At 37.6% G+C, this 20,329-nt stretch overlaps 1 long non-coding RNA gene across 1 annotated transcript in view; it reads right to left on the bottom strand.

Moving 5' to 3' along the window:
• Nucleotides 1-640: 640 nt before the first annotated feature.
• The window catches only part of LOC307182448, a 221,520-nt gene continuing 201,831 nt past the window's right edge, over nt 641-20,329 (bottom strand). Inside the window, exon 4 of the long non-coding RNA XR_013827171.1 lies at nt 641-996. This is a non-coding gene — a long non-coding RNA (uncharacterized lncRNA). The remainder of the gene's footprint in view (nt 997-20,329) is intronic.

Below are 20,329 nucleotides of genomic sequence, written 5' to 3'. Positions count from 1 at the left end.
TGTAAAATGGACGGCTGGTGGGAAGCTGCTGCATAGCACGGGGAGATCAGCTTGGTGCTTTGTGACCACCTAGAGTGGCGGGATAGGGAGGGTGGGAGGGAGGGGATATGGAGATATGTGTGTGCATATAGCTGATTCTCTTTGTTGTACAGCAGAAAGTAACACAACATTGTGCAGCAGTTATACTCCAGTAGACATGTATAAAAACATATATATATATATATACATATAATGACAAAGAAAGTTTAAAACTAAAAGGATGGGAAAATATGTTTCATGCAAAAATTAATCATAAGAAAGCCGGAGTGGCTATATCAGAATATGTAGATTTCAGATCATGAAATATTAAGATGAATGAGGTAGTGGATATTTCATCCAAAAGGCATAATAATCCTAAAACAAATGCACTCAATAACAGAACTTCAAAATACATAAAAACTGACAGAACTTAAAAGAGAAATACACAATCTATAATTAGGGCTGTAGATTCAACCATCCTCTTAGTAATCAATACAGCAAATGAACAGAAAGCCAGCATAGAAAAATAAAACATGAATGATATTATGAATCGTTACTTAAATGACATTTACAGGACACTCCATCCAATAAGAATGGAATATACATGAAACATACACAAGAACATAAAATATTCTGGGACAGGAAACAAGTCTGAAGAAATTTAAAGGGAAAAATTGTTAATATATTCTCTGTTTACAATAACATTGAATTAGAAATCATTAAAACAGAAAAATTCAAAATTATTTAGAAAGTTTTAAATAACACGAACTAAACAATAATTCAAAAGAGAAATAGATGGGCTTCCCTGGTGGCACAGTGGTTGAGAGTCCGCCTGCTGATGTAGGGGACACAGGTTCGTGCCCGGGTCTGGGAAGATCCCACATGCCGCCGAGCGGCTGGGCCCGTGAGCCATGGCCGCTGAGCCTGTGCGTCCGGAGCCTGTGCTCCGCAACGGGAGAGGCCACAACAATGAGAGGCCTGCATACCGCAAAAAAAAAAAAAAAAGAGAAATAGAAAATAGTTTGAACTGAATTTAAATGAAAACAGTGAATCAAAATTCATGAAATGCAGCTAAATCAGTGTTTATAAGGAAATTTGTGGCTTTAAATACTTACACATATTAGAAAAGTTCTAAAACCAAAAATCTAAGCTCCCACCTTCATAGGACAGAAACACAAGAGCAAACTGTATTCCAAATAAGTAGAAAAAATTAAATACAGAGCAGAAATCAATGAACTAGAAAACAGAAAATTATATAATTTAATTAAATCAAAAGCTAGGTTTTTAGGAAAGATTGACCAAAATGATAAATCTTTAGCTAAACTAAGAAAAGAAGAGAGCAAATTAAAAATATAAAGAATTTAAAAGGACGTCATTCCATATTATTCAGATATTTAAAGGATATTAGGAGAATATCATTAAAATTTTCATGCAAATAAATTCATTAACAGATAAAATGGGAAAATTTCTTGAAAGGCACAAATTAGTAAAACTGACTCAAACACAGAAAATTTGAATTGCCCTATGTTTATTGACGAAATTGAATTTATAATTAAAAACCTTCCTCCCCTCTAGAAGAAAAAAAAAAAGTGTCTAACACCAGGCCAGGTGGCTGCACTGGTAAATTCTACCAAACAAAATCTTACAAAATATGGAGAATGAGGGAACACCTCCCAACTCACTTTATGAGGCCAGCATTACTTTAATACAATACCAGTCAAACATATTACCATGAAAAAACATTTACAACTCTCATGAATATAGGCGCAAACCTAACAAATTAGCAAATAGAATCAAACAGTACTGTAAAAAATAATAAATCATGACAAAGTAGGGTTTATACTAGAAATGTGAGGTTAGTTTAACATTTGAAAATCTATTAATGTAATTTACCACTTTAATAGCTTAAGTGGAAAAACAAAAAAGTTCATCTCAATCATTGCAAAATCTATAATATTGATTTATTATAGAAAAAAATTTCAACTACTAAAAATATGTGAAAACATCTTCGTGCTAATAAAGGTCATCTACAAGAAAGAAAATAATCTGCAACTAACATATTTATTGGCCCATGACTGAATACTTTCTTTCATGACTGAAATAGGATATCCACACTCACTGCTTCGATTTAATATTGTCCTGGAGGTCTAGTTAGTAAGTAAATAATGTAAATAAATGTCAGACAGATTGTAAAGGAAGAAAAATAATTGTATTTTTTTTGCAGATGATATGATCATATACATAGAAAATCCTAAGAAACCTATGGAAAAAAAGTAACTAGAACATGAGAGTTTAGAGAGTATGTAGAATTTAAGGTCAATAATCAAAAATTAATTACATGTCTATATGGTAGGAATGAATGGTCAGGAATAAACTTTCTTAAATACCTTTTATAGTAGTATCAAAGCGTGAAACAATTAGAGACATTAATAAAATATGTGTAAGATCTCTACAATGAAAACTACAAAATATTCTTGAAAGAAATTAATGAAGGCCTAAATAAATGGGGAGATATACCATTGTCATTGATTGGAAAGCTTAGTATTATTAAGTTTAGAAACAATTTTGAGGTATGGAATTTTTTTAATTGAAGTATAGCTGATTTACAATATTATGTTAGTTTCAGGTGTACAACATAGTGATTCAGTATTTTTCGAGATCATATTCCATTTAAAATTATTACAAAATAATGACTATATATCCCTATATATCTACACGAAGACTTATACATGAATGTTCATGGCAGCTTTATTCAGAATAGCTAAAATTTTGAAAACAATCATACTTTTCAAGTGACTGCTGAGGATGAAGGCAAAGAAAAATAGACTTTAACAGCAGTCAAGTTATTTCTCTTGCTAGGGAAAGAAGGAATACATATGTGCCTTTTTTGAAACTAAATTGAGACATGAATGGTGGTAATGGTTGCCCAACAATGTGAGCATGCCAGATGCCACTGAGCTGTATGCGTACAAGTGGTTAAGATGGCAAATTTTATATTTATTTCACTATAATTTTTAAAAAACAGAGAAAAATTAAATTGGTTTGTACTTCACAGCAGACAAAAAGAGAGACCTGGGTAACATGGAAACCTCAAGAAAGGGAAAAGGCAATACTGAGGACCCAATAGTTTTAGGAATTAAGTATTTTTTCATAAATCCAGCCAGAACTATTGTGGACACACAGAGTTTCTCAGGAACAAATGTCCATATTTCCTCTTTATATTTTAATCCATTCATTAAACAGTAATGTCATTGTTCAGAATTTCAACTGAGGAAAAGTCATAATAGCATTCCTGACTGATTACGTAGGATGCTTATGCTGTTCCACCTGTCCCGCACAACAGGTGTCCAAGCTGTACATCCCGGGATGCATGAAATTGTTGCTCTATAGTTCTCTTAATGCTAATGGGTCCTGGCCTGATGCCTCTTCAGAAAATCTCCTCCCTTAACTAATCCCCAGATATTCCTCAGCTGGGCTTTGGGTTGTTCTTCACTGATTTGCAATACCTCATTGTTCTGTACACTGAGGTCGTTGTGACTCCATACCCTGGGTGTTCTACTCTATTCCCTGGGCCATGTTTCCCTCCTTCACTGAGTATGTCTGAAATGCATTCACCAGCCAATTTCTCAGTGTTTCATTCTTAAGTGACATTCTGGGGATTTTTTTCCTAAGAATTTTCAGAATAATAATTGGACTTAATATCACCAGCACCCAAGTGTCTTCATTAATGGACCCCATTCTACCTGAAGCTTTTCTCTGTACCAATCATGGTTTTCCTTCCCTCCCTGATCCAGGGTTTTTTCTTTCTATTTTTCTCCCTGTTATAAAGTTAGGGAAATAATGGTGTCTACCTCAGAGTTGTTATGAATTTAAACTAGATACTATAGGTAAAGCACTTAGAACACTGCCTGACACATGACAAGTACTAGGTAAGTGTCAAGCATTATTATTTCTTAGGTTCCTCCTAATATGATGGAAAAGAGATGCATGTCTATTCTATTATTTTGACTGATCTTCACAGTTGTTTCACCTATAGTTCAGCCCACTATCCAAGGTTAGCAACACCCTAGAAAATGACCTAAACAAAAGGAGGCTTTCTTACAGCATAATCAAATGTTCTAAGAATATCTGCAAGTTTCTTGCATTAGCACTGCCTATCTGCATGACCTTCAACAAATTAATTATCATAAAGATTCCTTATCTACAAAATGGAGATGAATATGAGAAGCCTCCAATTAGGAATTTTTATTAGGTCAGAAATAAGGGACAGAATGAGAAAAGAGTGATACATATGTAGGACTCACAGCTGAATAAACATATAGCCCTACTTATCTGTTGAAGAAGAGCCATGCTCTGCATCTACTGGCCTCACTTCTATGTTCTACAAAACTATTACACAGTCCCAGACTATGAGCTAGACTTTTCAATAGCATAAGAAAAATAGCACAGAGGAGCAGCACAGTGGAGGTATTCTAACAGAGGATGGATATTCACTTAATTGAGATAGAGAAAGGTCTCAAACTTCAGATCTCTTTTAATCTCATAAGACCAGAATTTAGTTATACTCTTTTATGGCAGACTGCAACCTAGCAGGATCAAAACATGTTTCAAGATCCTTATTATAAGAGATTTAGAATTCAATCAGTCGTTGATACATCAGACAATGTTTGGGGCTCGTTGTTTAGAATGTAGTATAACCCCACAGACCCACGTCTGTCTCTGCTTGGAAAGCTCCATTTGAGTGGGAGGGAATAGGCAGGGAACATGACCCTGGCCATTATCTCTTTGCATTTCATGATTAGAAAAAATAATTGAGAAAACTAAATATAGGATAATCTACTTCAAGTCCTGTAGTCATGGAATACACCATGGAGTTCAGGTTTATTTTACAGGCAAACTAGTGTACAACCTGTTCTGATTACTTAAGGATTCTCTTGCATCCCTTTCTCAAAAGTCTAATGGAAAGACTCAGCATATATCTGATTCTTTCCTAAAATTGAATTTGTAAAAGAAGTGCACTCAGATCTGTCTATTTTTATCACTCTGTCCATAGTTCTTTCTCAGGCAATTGTTGATATACTCACAAAACTCAGGAAATTATGTGAGCACAAAATGTTTTAGAAATTGTGGACATCTATTCTACAGACTGAAGAATTTTATAAAGAAAATTCTGTTCAATTACCCTTATGAACTATACTTAAGGTTGTCCTTATGGCTCTCTGTGTAGGAGATACTTAGCATGTACTATTGGTAAGTTCCCTGTAGCTGTAATGGTTGATATGGGGCATCCTCCACAAAGTAAGTTTTTTGAGGTAAGAGATCATGTGTGATTATTTTACATGAGAAAGAGAACAAGGTATGTATCACCTCTTCCATTGGACAAGAGCTTGCCCATAGCATAGCTCCCAAGCATAAAAACAGAATAAAAAGAAGTCATGAAATTTAAGTTAAATAACATACTGCAAAAAGTGAAAAGAAATCCTTTAATTAGCATCATTACCAAGGTTAAGCAAAGTCCTTTGTTTAAACCAAAGCAGGTACAACTGCTGACTGATGTATAAGAAAACTATGGTTACTAAGCTGACTTCTTACAGAAGAGGACATCAAAGCATGCAGATCACAAACTAAACATACAGCTTAGGCTCTTAGGCAAAGTGAGTCTGTGGTTTATTCCTTTCACTGGAGCCACAGTGAAAGATGTTTACACACAGCTAAAAAGGTGACTGCTCTAACAAGCAGTCTCAGGCAAACCCAGGGCAAGTAACAGACAGGTGGTTTCTGCAATTCTGGCCAAGTATTTCTCCCTTAAGTTCAATATATAAACATTGGAAATTGTGTTTATTTGTCACTTAAGGACAAGTACTGTAAACAAGAATGATTCAGGAAATCAAATGAAGAGTCACCAAGAGGTTTTATCGTAGAGACGGCACTGTAGGCTACTAAGTGAAGGCCCATAAAGGATGCCTGAGTAAACTTCTACCTGAGACAACTCAAGAAAGAGGAAGAACATCCTTTAATAAAAGGTGGGGAGATGATAAGAGCAAAGTCAATGTGTGTCCTTTCTGTATTCCATGGGCTTTAGACAAAGAAAACTGACCTGGAACTAAGATTAGTCCATTAGTTTAAATGACCTAATTTCAGAAGAGGAAAATATACCTATCTGCAGGAATTGACCCCATCCCTACATCCCCATCCCTACCACCATGTTAGTTTGTATCAAGAGAATATTCTTTGGAGGAGACATATCCCAAATGCAAAAATTCATGAAACTGGTATCACAAGCTATGAGATAAGGAATATTCAAAAGCTCAAGAATTAAGCAACAGGAGAAATTGGGAAATAGCTTTGCCTATCAGCCTCTGAATTATTGCTTCAGGCTACTTAGAATTCTAATAAAATTCTATGCCTAGAAATCTTTAAATATATGATGCACTGGTAAGCACAACTTAGTATAATAGATCATTCCAAGGTTACATACACACAGGCAATTATACACTCTAATTCTAGGTTTTTTATGTTAGGAAAAGTCAACATGAATAGTAACATGTATTAAATTAAATAAAGAGCCCTTTTATTGTGACTGCATTAATTTTCCAGATTGGAGATTCTCAAACTACAACGTGAATCAGATTTATCCGTGGATAACTTTTTAGATAAATCTAAAAAATTCACATCTCCAAATATAACCTTATCTAGATTGAAGCCCAGAAATATGTGTTTTTAGAAACATACAGGTGATTCTAATGTAGGCAGTTGGCAGCCCACACTTTGAGAAGCACTGCACTGTACATGTTCTCTGTGCCAAATCAGTCATCCCTAACTGGAGTAGGTCTACCAGCTTCTTCTACATAGCACCATTAAGGTTTATACAGCTCCCAGAAAACTGTGTCTTCTTAATACATTTTGGCCAGAAAATGTCATAAGTTCTACTAAAGAAGCAAACAAAATAGTACTTGACCATGAGAACTGTAAACAATTTATTGGGAATTAAAAGATATGAGGTTTGCTTAATAACATCTGTCCTACTGAATGGGTGATCCAAACATGATCATGTCAAAGAGAGGTTGGCAATCAAATCATTCTGGTGCTACTGAGCAGTGCAAAAATCTTCACTCATGACTTCAATCTGCTGCTTTTAAATATTCCAGAGATTATTTGATAGATTAAATTGTCCTAACCATTCACACAAACAACCTAGCTCTACCGAACTGCCCTGTCCTTACTAGCTCATCCTCCTTCATGCTCTACATCAGCTTCTCAATGGCCCTCTACTTCTCCCACATTTACCAAACTTCACCACACAAATCAGTTTCCCTGTCATTCAACATCCCCACCCTTAGTGTAGCCCCTGCCCACACAATTTCTCCGCTGTTCAAGGCCACTGCCTACCAAACAACCCATCATGATCCCAAGTCTACTCAGCACTTCCAAATCCTACTCCATTTCTCTGTCCACATGATAAACTCAATTCCCTCCGACACATTTGTGCCATTACTACCTACATAGACTGGCATCCTCAGGCCACCAGCCTAGTAAGTAACCCCCAGGGCAGAGTTCATCAGGGTAGCTTTCTGATATGGAAAGGAAGGACAGGCTTGTTAAAGAGATGTGAGTACCGAACAAGAGGGGTCTTCAGGCTGATGTCAGGATAAGGAACACAGGACCACTGGTCACTCCAGGTTGGCAAATACAATTCTGTCCATTCTTAACCCACAGGTGCAAACAGAAGTCCATCACTGGGCAAGTCTGAGTGAATGGTTTTTAATGGAAAGATAAATTCATTTGATAAAATGTTTTATTTTCTCTTCATTAATCTACTTCATTAACCCTATGAAAATCAGCATTGAGAAAGAATGCTTTGGACCAAAAAGAATTTTTTTTAACTCTATGTAAAGATGTTCACACTGCCTGAAAATTTCCTGGCTCTAATCAAGTCAGCTTAACAGGGAGCAACGTGTGATGGAACATCATCTGGTTGTAACTTCTGAATTTTTCTCCAAACTCCCTTTATTATCTCCCCTACATGTTCTACGCTTTTTTCCTACTAAACATAATGATTTTACTATGCATTAGCCTTAGGATTTTTAAAACATTGGAAATAGCTCTCAGGTATTAACTACTACCTTTGGAGATTTGATATGTTCTGCCATTCATCTCATCTACCCCCTTCCTTTTGTTTACCAGAACAATTTTAGCCTTACAAAGAACTTTTCTTACTGTTTTTTTTTACATTTTTTTTAACATCTGTATTGGAGTATAATTGCTTTACAACAATTAAATTGTTGTGCTAGTTTCTGCTGTATAACAAAGTGAATCAGCTCTACATGTACATATATCCGCATATCCCCTCCCTCTTGCATCTCCCTCTTACCCTCCTTATCCCACCCCTCTAGGTGCTCACAAAGCACCGAGCTGATCTCCCTGTTTTATGTGGCTGCTTCTCACTAACTACTTATTTTACATTTGGTAGTGTATATATGTCAATGCCACTCTCTCACTTCGTCCCAGCTTACCCTTCCCCCTCCCAATGTCCTCAAGTCCATTCTATACGTCTGCGTCTTTATTCCTGTCCTGTCCCTAGGTTCTTCAGAACTTTTTTTTTAGATTCCATATATATGTGTTAGCATATAGTATTCATTTTTCTCTTTCTGACTTACTTCACTCTGTATGACAGACTCTAGACCCATCCACCTCATTACAAATAACTCAGTTTTGTTTCTTTTTATGGTGGAGTAATATTCCATTGTATATATGTGCCACATCTTCTTTATCCATTCATCTGTCGATGGACATTTAGGTTGCTTCCATGTCCTGGCTATTGTAAACAGAGCTGCAGTGAACACTGTGGTACATGACTCTTTTTCAATTATGGTTTTCTCAGGGTATATGCAATGGCATTTTTCACAGAACTAGAACAAAAAGTTTCACAATTTGTATGGAAACACAAAAGACCCCGAATAGCCAAAACAATCTTAAGAAAAATCGTGCTGGAGGAATCAGGCTCCCTGACTTCAGACTATACTACAAAGCTACAGTAATCAAGACAGTACGGTACTGGCACAAAAACAGAAATATAGATCAATGGAAGAGGATAGAAAGCCAAGAGATAAGGTGGCCATATGTGCGTGGGTTTATCTTTGATAAATGAGGCAAAAATATACAATGGAGAAAAGACAGCCTCTTCAATAAGTGGTGCTGGGAAAACTGGATAGCTACATGTAAAAGAATGAAATTAGAACACTCCCTAACACCATACACAAAAATAAACTCAAAATGGATTAAAGACCTAAATGTAAGGCCAGACACCATCAAACTTAGAGGAAAACAAAGGCAGAACACTCTAGGACATGAATCACACGAAGATCCTTTTTGACCCACCTCCTAGAGAAATGGAAATAAAAACAAAAATAAACAAATGGAACCTTATGAAACTTAAAAGCTTTTGCACAGCAAAGGAAACCATAAATAAGACGAAAAGACAACCCTCAGAATAGGAGAAAATATTTGCAAATGAAGCAACTGAGAAAGGATTAATCTCCAAAATATACAAGCTGCTCATGCAGCTCAATATCGAAAAAAACAAACAACCCAATCCAAAAATGGGCAGAAGACCTAAATATGCATTTCTCCAAAGAAGATATACAGATTGCCAACAAACAAATGAAAGGATGCTCAACATCAGTAATCCTTAGAGAAATGCAAATCAAAACTACAATGAGGTATCACTTCACACCAGTCAGAATGGCCATTATCAAAATATCTACAAAAAATAAATGTTGGAAAGGGTGTGAAGAAAAGTGAACCCTCTTGCACTGTTGGTGGGAATGTAAATTGATACAGCCACTATGGAGAACAGTATGGAGTTTCCTTAAAAAAACTAAAAATAGAACTACCATACATGCCAGCAATTCCACTACTGGGCATACATCCTAAGAACCTTTCTTAGTCTTAAGGACAAAAAGAAATAATGTGAAGCAGAGCCATCCCAGCTGGCTGTCTAAGCCACTGACTAATAGAACAAATTAAGAGCAAGAGATTGAAAATAATTGGTCTATTTCCTCAAATAAACAGTTCTTCATACACTTGAAAGCATACATGTCTCTCATTGACCTTCTGTTCCCCTGACTAGTCCAGCAACTCACTTAAAATATGAACCATTTGAACTTAAAATATGAATCCATTGATGGATTCAAATGTACGTTTGTCAAAACACATTTCCCCAAACCTATCTCTGTACAACAAAGAGTTTATAGTTTTAAGACTGAAAGTTTCAAGCAAAGTTTATTATGTTTTCTCTCAAACTTTGCCATCAGTTTGTTTTAACTTCCAGTTGATATCCCTTTTAAAGTGCTAACTGTTGCAGATAGAATAAGCCATCACTGAGTATTAATCAGTATTCTTTTTGCAGAGGACAAAATGATATTCAAACTCACTTAAGCATGATGGCTCATGTAATCAAATCCTAAGGACACAGGTAATGTTAGCTTCAAGATCGGTTGGGTCCATGGACGTGAAGAGCACTAGGGCTCTCCATCACCCCCCCCCACCCCCCAGCTTCTCTCTGTGTACTGGTCTTCGCTCAGACAGAAAACACTGCTGCTGCCTGCTCTGAGGTCGTATTCTAAGAACTCACAGTCTAAGGAGGAGGGAGTTACAGGTTTACTATGATTGGCATGACTGGAACAGGGCTGACTAGTTCCTCAAAGGAAGGAAGTGCTACTAAAAGGGTGGGAATGGGGAGGAGGAAAGAAGCTGGGCAGAGGGAAAGCCATCAGGACAATTGCCTCAGATAAGGTCCTATGTCAGAACAATCATGGTGTAATTAACTGACCAATGAGCATGAACTTTCCTGCAATCCTGCCACAGCTGATATGTATCTAGAAAAAGATTAAAATCCGAATATATTTGCATTCCTTTATTACTCTTAACAAGCATAACACCACATTGTTAGATAACACCATGGTTTTTTTTGTTTTTTTTTTTTAACATCTTTATTGGAGTATAATTGCTTTACTATGGTGTGTTACTTTCTGTTTTATAACAAAGTGAATCATTTATACATATACATATATCCCCGTATCTCTTCCCTCTTGTGTCTCCCTCCCTCCCACCCTCCCTATCCCACCCCTCTAGGTGGTCACAAACCACCTAGCTGATCTCCCTGTGCTATGCGGTTGCTTCCCACTGGCTATCTATTTTACGTTTGGTAGTGTATATATGTCCATGCCACTCTCTCACTTTGTCACAGCTTACCCTTCCCCCTCCCCATATCCTCAAGTCCATTTTCTAGTAGGTCAGCGTCTTTATTCAACGCCATGGTTTTACATTCTAAATATTTGGGGAGTTTATTTTTGGTTTTGTTTTTTTCTAGATTCTTGAGTTCTAAAAAGTCCTGCATCTTTCCATCCACTGCCTGGCAGAAAAAGAGAAAGCTGATTGGAAGGTACAGAAGCAGATATTCTTAAATTTTACTAATTATCAGACTCACTTACATATACTTATTACATAGAGGATTCTAATATTTAGTTCAAATGATTGCTTCTCCATGGTTACTTAGTTAGTGATCAGTTATTTTGAAAACAGAGTTGCATTAATGACCATTTATAACTCATTAACCACTTTACATATAATGTATTAAAAGGTCACAGAATCCCTTTTCACAAAGCATAACTTTATACAAATAGCTACATAATTAACTGTGATAATTATTTTTTAAAGCCACAGTTATAGGAAATAAAATATACTAATATGTCTATTAAGAATGTAACTCCCTTTCTGCACAAAACTCAGGTTTGTATCAGGAAAGGTGCTCTAAAGTAGATTTAGGTACATGTAATTATTTAATAAAAGCTCCAACATTTTTATTAATGTACTTCTCCTGAACTGATCCATGATTTTCTCTGTTAGGCTTGGAATAAAGGAGGAAAAAACAATTTCTAGCATCAGTCACAGAAAGTCCACCTACAAAGCCTTCTATTTTAGAGAGCCCTTTGGGATATTAATGCCCAGTCTCTAAAGTCTGGTGCAAGAATTTGAGGAACTGGTATGATTTGTGTGTTCAATGAGGAACAAGTCTTTTTAAATCTTTCTGTAAATGACTGTATTAACATATACATATTTAAAATTATAGATTTTTTAAAACAAACATCACTTTATGTGGTTGTGTACTGTATTCCAGCTCCAGAACAACTGCAAAATAAATGTTCAGTTTTAAATGCATAAAACTGAGCTTCCTAATGACAGCCCAAAGACACTTAATAGAAATGCATAAAATATTTGAAGTTCATCATGTAAACCCTAAAAGTACTTCACAGAGAACTGGAAAGTCAAAATGAATCTGTGATATTTGTTCTGTGCACTAGAAAACAATCTTTGATCTTATATGTGACAAAAACATAGCTGTAAAACATGAATGTTTAAACTAGGTAATTCCTAAGACCCCTCAAATATTCTTTGGTTCTGAATTGCTTATGCACTATTCTCTATCTCTGATTTTCTTGTTTAAAAACTAGAAATAAATTCAATTATTCTTAGAGACAAAAAGTAAAGCTAACTTTATCAAGTTTTAGTTTTTGTTTCTAATTTTATTTCAAAATGCCTCTGAAGTATATTTAAGAAAAAAAGTGACAGCAATACTTGTTTTGTCCATGTTGGTTTATTTCTATCAAGTAAGCCTACAATCATGATTTGGTTGGAATTATGAAGTGGATGTATTTGAGAATGACAAGAAAGGGAAGGAGAAGAGGAAGAGAGAAACAAAAGCTCCTGCTTTATTTGGGAATAAATGGTTTTGATTTTGACAAATTTACAAAATATACAGCAGTTTCTTAGTGGATCATTTAGTAAATTACTGAATTAATAAATTATCCCTGTATTTGCAGATGATTAGTTCCCTAAGTTAACATAAAATTAGTCCCATGATTCAGAAAGTATTTTAAAGAAATTAAGCCTACAATTTTACATTTAAAAAAGAAGCTCACACAAAAAAATCTTCTCTGTGGAACACTTCAATTTTAAGGTGAACCTTACTGGCAGATTACGTGTGCAGCAGTACCTTGTCAAAACAGTGACCTATAAAAAAAATTCCTAATAAAATAATGCAGAAAAACACATTATATAAAATCTGCCAAACAAAATTCTCACAGGTTTCTGCTTACTAACTGCTTAATACTATACCAGGTTTTATGCTTACTTAGGCATTTACACCAAATAAAAATAATGTAGAAGTGGCACCAATTACCAATACATGAATACATAAAGGAACAAGCTATGAAATTTCACTTCCCAAAGCAGCAGAATCAAAGGAGAGGTGGCAAATGCATAGCCCAAGTTGCACACATGAAAGCTAAAATCAAGCAGGCACAGAGCACAGGGCTGGGTTCCTTCAGCCCTGGGCCATTGTAACTCCACTGGTTAATTTTGCTCTGTTTCCGAGTGTGGGTACTTTACCTCTCCTACCTTGCTGAAAGCTCAGCACACCTCAAGATGCGTGACAGTGATGATCTGAAACCACTCTGAACAGCAGAGCAGCTGCCGATTGGAAGCTGGCCTCAGCCATGCTTTAGCAGGAATGCAGGGACACACTGGCACTGATCTGAATCCCTGGGGTTTGGCCAGAGAATGACCAGCTTTAGGCATCCACGGGTAGAGTGTCTCTTAGCCCACAGTCTCCCACCAGCTGCCCTCCAGAATCAGTTGGCTGTTGGCCAGGGGACCAGGCTACAGAGAACAGTGGTCCACAGTTGAGTTTTCCAATCACATTCCCTCCCAGAGGCTGGAGCTACATCAGGGCAAGAAAAGGATAATCACCTCATCAAGGCCCTCTCTGCCTTCTTGCTCAAAGTTTTCCCAACACTGTGATCTCATGTTCTTACAGCCAGGCCATAAAAACATTACTATCAGTGAAATAAGCTTTATTCATAGTGTGCTGGTGAGATTGTAATTTGACTCAACCTTTCAGGATGAAAGAGGTGCATGCGCTTTGACATATTAATTTCACATTACAAAAATTTATCCTAAAGCAATTATTGGAGGTTTGCTGAAAGCCCTATGTAAAAGAGGGTCAATTAAATTACTATTTGTGAGAGCAAAGACTTGGAAACAAATAGTGATTTGATTAAATAAATTGTACTAGGTCAACAAAATTAAATATTACTAAGTATAAAAAAATACTTCTGAACAATAGTTACTGTCACGGGAAAATGTTCATGATAACTCAAGTGAAAAAACGCAGCAGTAAAAATTCAATATACTGTTTAATTCTTTCAGAAATACATAGCTCTTCAAGTACTACTCAAGCAAGTCTTCATCTGCTCTCTGCAGATGCTGCTCCTGCTGTCATCACCAGCGCCTGCTGCCCAGCACCTCAGTGCATCAGCTCTCCACACCCACAGATTAACAGAATTCACGAATTCTCCTGGAGACTTCTGCTAAGGTTACAGCATTCATCGCTGCTATGCAATTTTCTTTTGTAGGGTAATCCAAGATAGTGCATACATAGCAGCAGACTTCAATGGTGATATACAAGCTTTCCATTTACACAGACAAAAAAGGGGTGAAGAGGAGGAGCTTCAAGATGGCGGAAGAGTAGGACATGCAGATCACCTTCCTCTCCACAGATACATCAGATATACATCTACATGTGGAACAACTCCCACAGAACACCTACTGAACGCTGGCAGAAGACCTGAGACCCCCCAAAAGGCAAGGAACCCCCCACGTACCTGGGTAGGGCAAAAGAAAAAAGAATAAACAGACAAAAGGATAGGGACAGGACCTGCACCAGTGGGAGGGAGCTGTGAAGGAGGAAAGGTTTCCACACACTAGGAAGCCCCTTCACGGGCGGTGACTGCAGGTGGCGGAGGGGGGAAGCTTCGGAGGCACAGAGGAGAGTGCAGCAACAGGGGTGCGGAGGGCAAAGTGGAGAGATTCCCGCACAGAGGATCAGTGATGACCGGCACTCACCAGCCTGAGAGGCTTGTCTGCTCCCCCGCCGGGGTGGCCGGGGGCTGGGAGCTGAGGCTCGGGATCCCGTCGGATCCCAGGGAGAGGACTGGGGTTGGCTGCGTGAACAGCCTGAAGGGGCTAGTGCGTCACAGCTAGCCGGGAGGCAGTCCGGGAAAAGTCTGGAGCTGCCGAAGAGGCAAGAGACTTTTTCTTGCCTCTTTGTTTCCTGGTGCGCGAGGAGAGGGGATTAAGAGTGCTGCTTAAAGGAGCTCCAGAGACGGGCGCGAGCCGCGGCTAAAAGCACGGACCGCAGAGACGGGCATGAGACGCTAAGGCTGTTGCTGCTGCCACCAAGAAGCCTGTGTGCGAGCACAGGTCACGATCCACACCGCCTCTCCTGGGAGCTTGTGCAGCCCACCACTGCCAGGGTCCCGTGATCAGGGACAACTTCCCCGGGAGAACGCACTGCGCACCTCAGGCTGGTGCAACGTCACACTGGCCTCTGCCGCCGCATTCGTACCCCTCCCTCCCCCCGGCCTGAAAGAGCCAGAGCCCCCGAATCACCTGCTCCTTTAACCCCGTCCTGTCTGAGCAAAGAACAGACACCCTGAGGCGACCTATATGCACAGGCGGCTCCAAAGCTGAACCCAGGGAGCTGTGCGAAAAAAGAAGAGAAAGGGAAATCTCTTCCAGCAGCCTCAGGAGCAGCCGATTAAAGCTCCACAATCAACGTGATGTACCCTGCATCTGTGGAATACCTGAATAGACAACGAATCATCCCAAATTGAGGCGGTGCACTTTGGGAGCAAAGATATATATATATTTTTTCCCCTTTTTCTCTTTGTATGAGTGTGTATGTGTATGCTTCTCTGGGTGATTTCGTCTGTATAGCGTTGCTTTTATCATTTGTCCTAGGGTTCTCTCTGTCCGTTTTAGTTTTTTTTATTACTTAAAAAATTTTTTTTCTTAATAATTATTTTTTTAATAATTATTTTATCTTCTTCTTTCTTTCTTTTTCTCCCTTTTATTCTGAGCTGTGTGGAGGAGAGGCTCTTGGTGCTCCAGCCAGGAATCAAGGCTGTACCACTGAGATGGGAGAGCCAAGTTCAGGACACTGGTCCACAAGAGACCTCCCAGCTCCACGTAATATCAAATGGTGAAAATCTCCCAAAGATCTCCATCTCAACGTCAAGACCCAGCTCCACACAACGACCAGCAAGCTACAGTGCTGGACACCCTATGTCAAATAACTAGCAAGAAAGGAACACAACCCCATCCATTAGTGCAGAGGCTGTCCAAAATCATAAGGCCACACACACCCCAAAACACACCACCAGACATGGACCAGCCCACCAGAAAGACAAGATCTGCCCTCATCCACCAGAACACAGGCACTAGACCCCTCCACCAGGAACTCTACAAAACCCTCTGAACCAACCTTAGCCACTGGGGACAGACACACACACACAAAGGGAACCACGAACCTGCAGGCTGTGAAAAGGGGACCCTGAATACAGTAAGTTAAGCAAAATGAGAAAATAGAGAAACACACAGCAGATGAAGAAGCAAGGTAAAAACCCACCAGACCTAACAAATGAAGAGGAAATAGGCAGTCTACCTGAAAAAGAATTCAGGATAATGATAATAAAGATGATCCAAAATCTTGGAAATAAAATGGAGAAAATACAAGAAACGTTTAACAAGGACCTAGAAGAACTGAAGAGCAAACAGACAGTGATGAACAACACAATAAAGGAAATTTAAAATTCTCTAAAAGGGATCAACAGCAGAATGACTGAGGCAGAAGAACAGATAAGTGACCTGGAAGATAAAATAATGGAAATAACTACTGCAGAGCAGAATAAAGAAAAAATAATGAAAAGAACTGAGGAAAGTCTCAGAGACCTTTGGGACATTAAATGCACCAACATTTGAATTACACAGGTCCCAAAAGAAGAAGAGAAAAAGAAAGAGACTGAGAAAATATTTGAAGGGATTATAGTTGAAAACTTCCCTAATATGGGAAAGGAAAGAGTTAATCAAGTCCAGGAAGCACATAGAGTCCCATACAGGATAAATCCAAGGAGAAACATGCCAAGACACATATTAATCAAGCTATCAAAAATTAAATACAAAGAACAAATATTAAAAGCAACAAGGGAAAAAAAACAAATAACACATAAGGGAATCCCCCATAAGGTTAACAGCTGATCTTTCAGCAGAAACTCTGCAAGCCAGAAGGGAGTGACAGGACATAATTAAAGTGATGAAGGAGAAAAACCTACAACCAAGATTACTCTACCCAGCTAGGATCTCATTCAGATTTGACGGACAAATTAAAAACTTTACAGACAAGAAAAAGCTAAGAGAATTCAGCACTACCAAACCAGCTTTACAACAAATGCTAAAGGAACTTCTCAAGGCAGGAAACACAAGAGAAGGAAAAGACCTACAATAATAAACCCAAAACAAAAAAAATGGTAATAGGAACATACATATCAGTAATTACCTTAAATGTAAATGGATTAAATGCTCCAACCAAAAGACAGAGATTGGCTGAATGGATACAATAACAAGACCCGTATATATGCTGTCTACAAGAGACCCACTTCACACCTAGGGACACATACGGACTGAAAGTGAGGGGATGGAAAAAGATATTCCATCCAAATGGAAAACAAAAGAAAGCTGGAATAGCAATTCTTGTATCAGACAAAACAGACTTTAAAACAAAGACTATTACAAGAGACAAAGAAGGATACTACATAATGATCAAGGGATCAATCCAAGAAGAAGATATAAAAATTGTAAATATTTATGCAACCAACATAGGAGCACTTCAATACATAAGGCAAATACTAACAGCTATAAAAGGGGAAATCAACAGTAACACATTCATTGTAGGGGACTTTAACACCCCACTTTCACCAATGGACAGATCATCCAAAATGAAAATAAATAAGGAGACACAAGCTTTAAATGATACATTAAACAGGATGGACTTAATTGATATTTTTAGGACATTCCATCCAAAAACAACAGAATACACATTCTTCTCAACTGCTCATGGAACATTCTCCAGGATAGATTATATCTTGGGTCACAAACCAAGCCTTGGTAAATTCAAGAAAATGGAAATCGTATCAAGTATCCTTTCCGACAACAAGGCTATGAGACTAGATATCAATTATAGGAAAAAATCTGTAAAAAATACAAACATATGGAGGGTAAACAACACACTACTTAATAACGAAGAGATCACTGAAGAAATCAAAGAGGAAATCAAAAACTGCCAAGAAACAAATGCAATAAACATGACAACCCAAAACCTACGGGATGCAGCGAAAGCAGTTCTAAGAGGAAAGTTTATAGCAATACAATCCTACCTTAAGAAACAAACATCTCAAATAAACAGCATAACCTTACATCTAAAGCAATTACAGAAAGAAGAACCAAAAAACCCCAAAGTTAGCAGAAGGAAAGAAATCATAAACATCAGATCAGAAATAAATGAAAAAGAAATGAAGGAAACGATAGCAAAGATCAATAAAAGTAAAAGCTGGCTCCTTGAGAAGATAAACAAAAATGATAACCCATTAGCCGGACTCATCAAGAAAAAGAGGAAGATGACTCAAATCAATAGAATTAGACATTAAAAAGGAGAAATAACAACAGACACTGCAGAAATACAAAGGATCATGAGAGATTACTACAAGTAACTCTATGCCAATAAAATGGACAATGTAGAAGAAATGGACAAATTCTTAGAAATGCACAGCCTTCTGAGACTGAACCAGGAAGAAATAGAAAATATGAACAGACCAATCACAAATACTGAAATTGAAACTGTTATTAAAAATCTTCCAACAAACAAAAACCCAGGACAAGAGGGCTTCACAGGCGAATTCTATCAAACATTTAGAGAAGAGCTAACACCTATCCTTCTCAAACTCTTCCAAAATATAGCAGAGGGAGGAACACTCCCAAACTAACTGTATGAGGCCACCATCACCCTGATACCAAACCAGACAAGGATGTCACAAAGAAAGAAAACTACAGGCCAATATCACTGATGAACATAGATGCAAAATTCCTCAACAAAATACTAGCAAACAGAAACCAACAGCACATTAAAAGGATCATACACTATGATCAAGTGGGGTTTATCCCAGGAATGCAAGTATTCTTCAGTATACTTAACGTGACACATCATATTAACAAATTCAAGGAGAAAAACCATATGATCATCTCAATCGATGCAGAGAAAGTTTTCAACAAAATTCAACACTCATTTATGATAAAAACCCTCCAGAAAGTAAGCATAAAGTGGACTTTCTCCAACATAATAAAGGCCATGTATGACAACATCGTCCTCAATGGTGAAAAACTGAAACATTTCCACTAAGATCAGGAACAAGACAAGGATGCCCACTCTCACCACTATTATTGAACATAGTTTTGGAAGTTTTAGCCACAGCAATCAGAGAAGAAATAAAAGGAATCTAAATTGTAAGAGAAGAAGTAAAGCTTTCACTCTGTGCAGATGACATGATACTATACGTAGAGAATCCTAAAGATGCTACCAGAAAACTACTAGAGTTCATCAATGAATTTGGTAAAGTAGCAGGATACAAAATTAATGCACAGAAATCTCTTGCATTCCTATACACTAATGACGAAAAATCTGAAAGTGAAGTTAAGAAAACACTCCCATTTAGCATTGCAACAAAAAGAATAAAATATCTAGGAATAAACCTACCTAAGGAGACAGAAGACCTGTATGCAGAAAACTATAAGGCAATGATGAAAGAAATTAAAGATGATACAAATAGTTGGAGAGATATATCATGTTCTTGGATTGAAAGAATCAACATTGTGAAAAAGATTCTACCACCCAAAGCAATCTACAGATTCAATGCAATCCCTATCAAATGAGCACTGGCATTTTTCACAGAACTAGAACAAAAAATTTCACAATTTGTAGGGAAACACAAGAGACCCCGAATAGCCAAAGCAATCTTGAGAATGAAAAACGGAGCTGGAGCAATCAGGCTCCCTGACTTCAGACTATACTTCAAAGCTACAGTAATCAAGACAGTATGGTACTGGCACAGAAACAGAAATGTAAATGAATGGAACAAGATAGAAAGCCCAGAGATAAACCCACGCACATATGGTCACCTTATCTTTGATAAAGTAGGCAAGAATATACAATGGAGAAAAGACAGCCTCTTCAATAAGTGGTGCTGGGAAAACTGGATAGCTACATGTAAAAGAATGAAATTAGAACACTCCCTAACACCATACACAAAAATAAACTCAAAATGGATTAAAGACCTAAATGTAAGGCCAGACACCATCAAAC

The sequence above is a fragment of the Stenella coeruleoalba genome (assembly GCF_951394435.1).
Source record: "Stenella coeruleoalba genome assembly, chromosome: 2".
Classification (NCBI taxonomy): Eukaryota; Metazoa; Chordata; class Mammalia; order Artiodactyla; family Delphinidae; genus Stenella; species Stenella coeruleoalba.
Note: the sequence above shows the minus strand (reverse complement) of the source record. Positions and strands in the feature narration are given on the sequence as shown.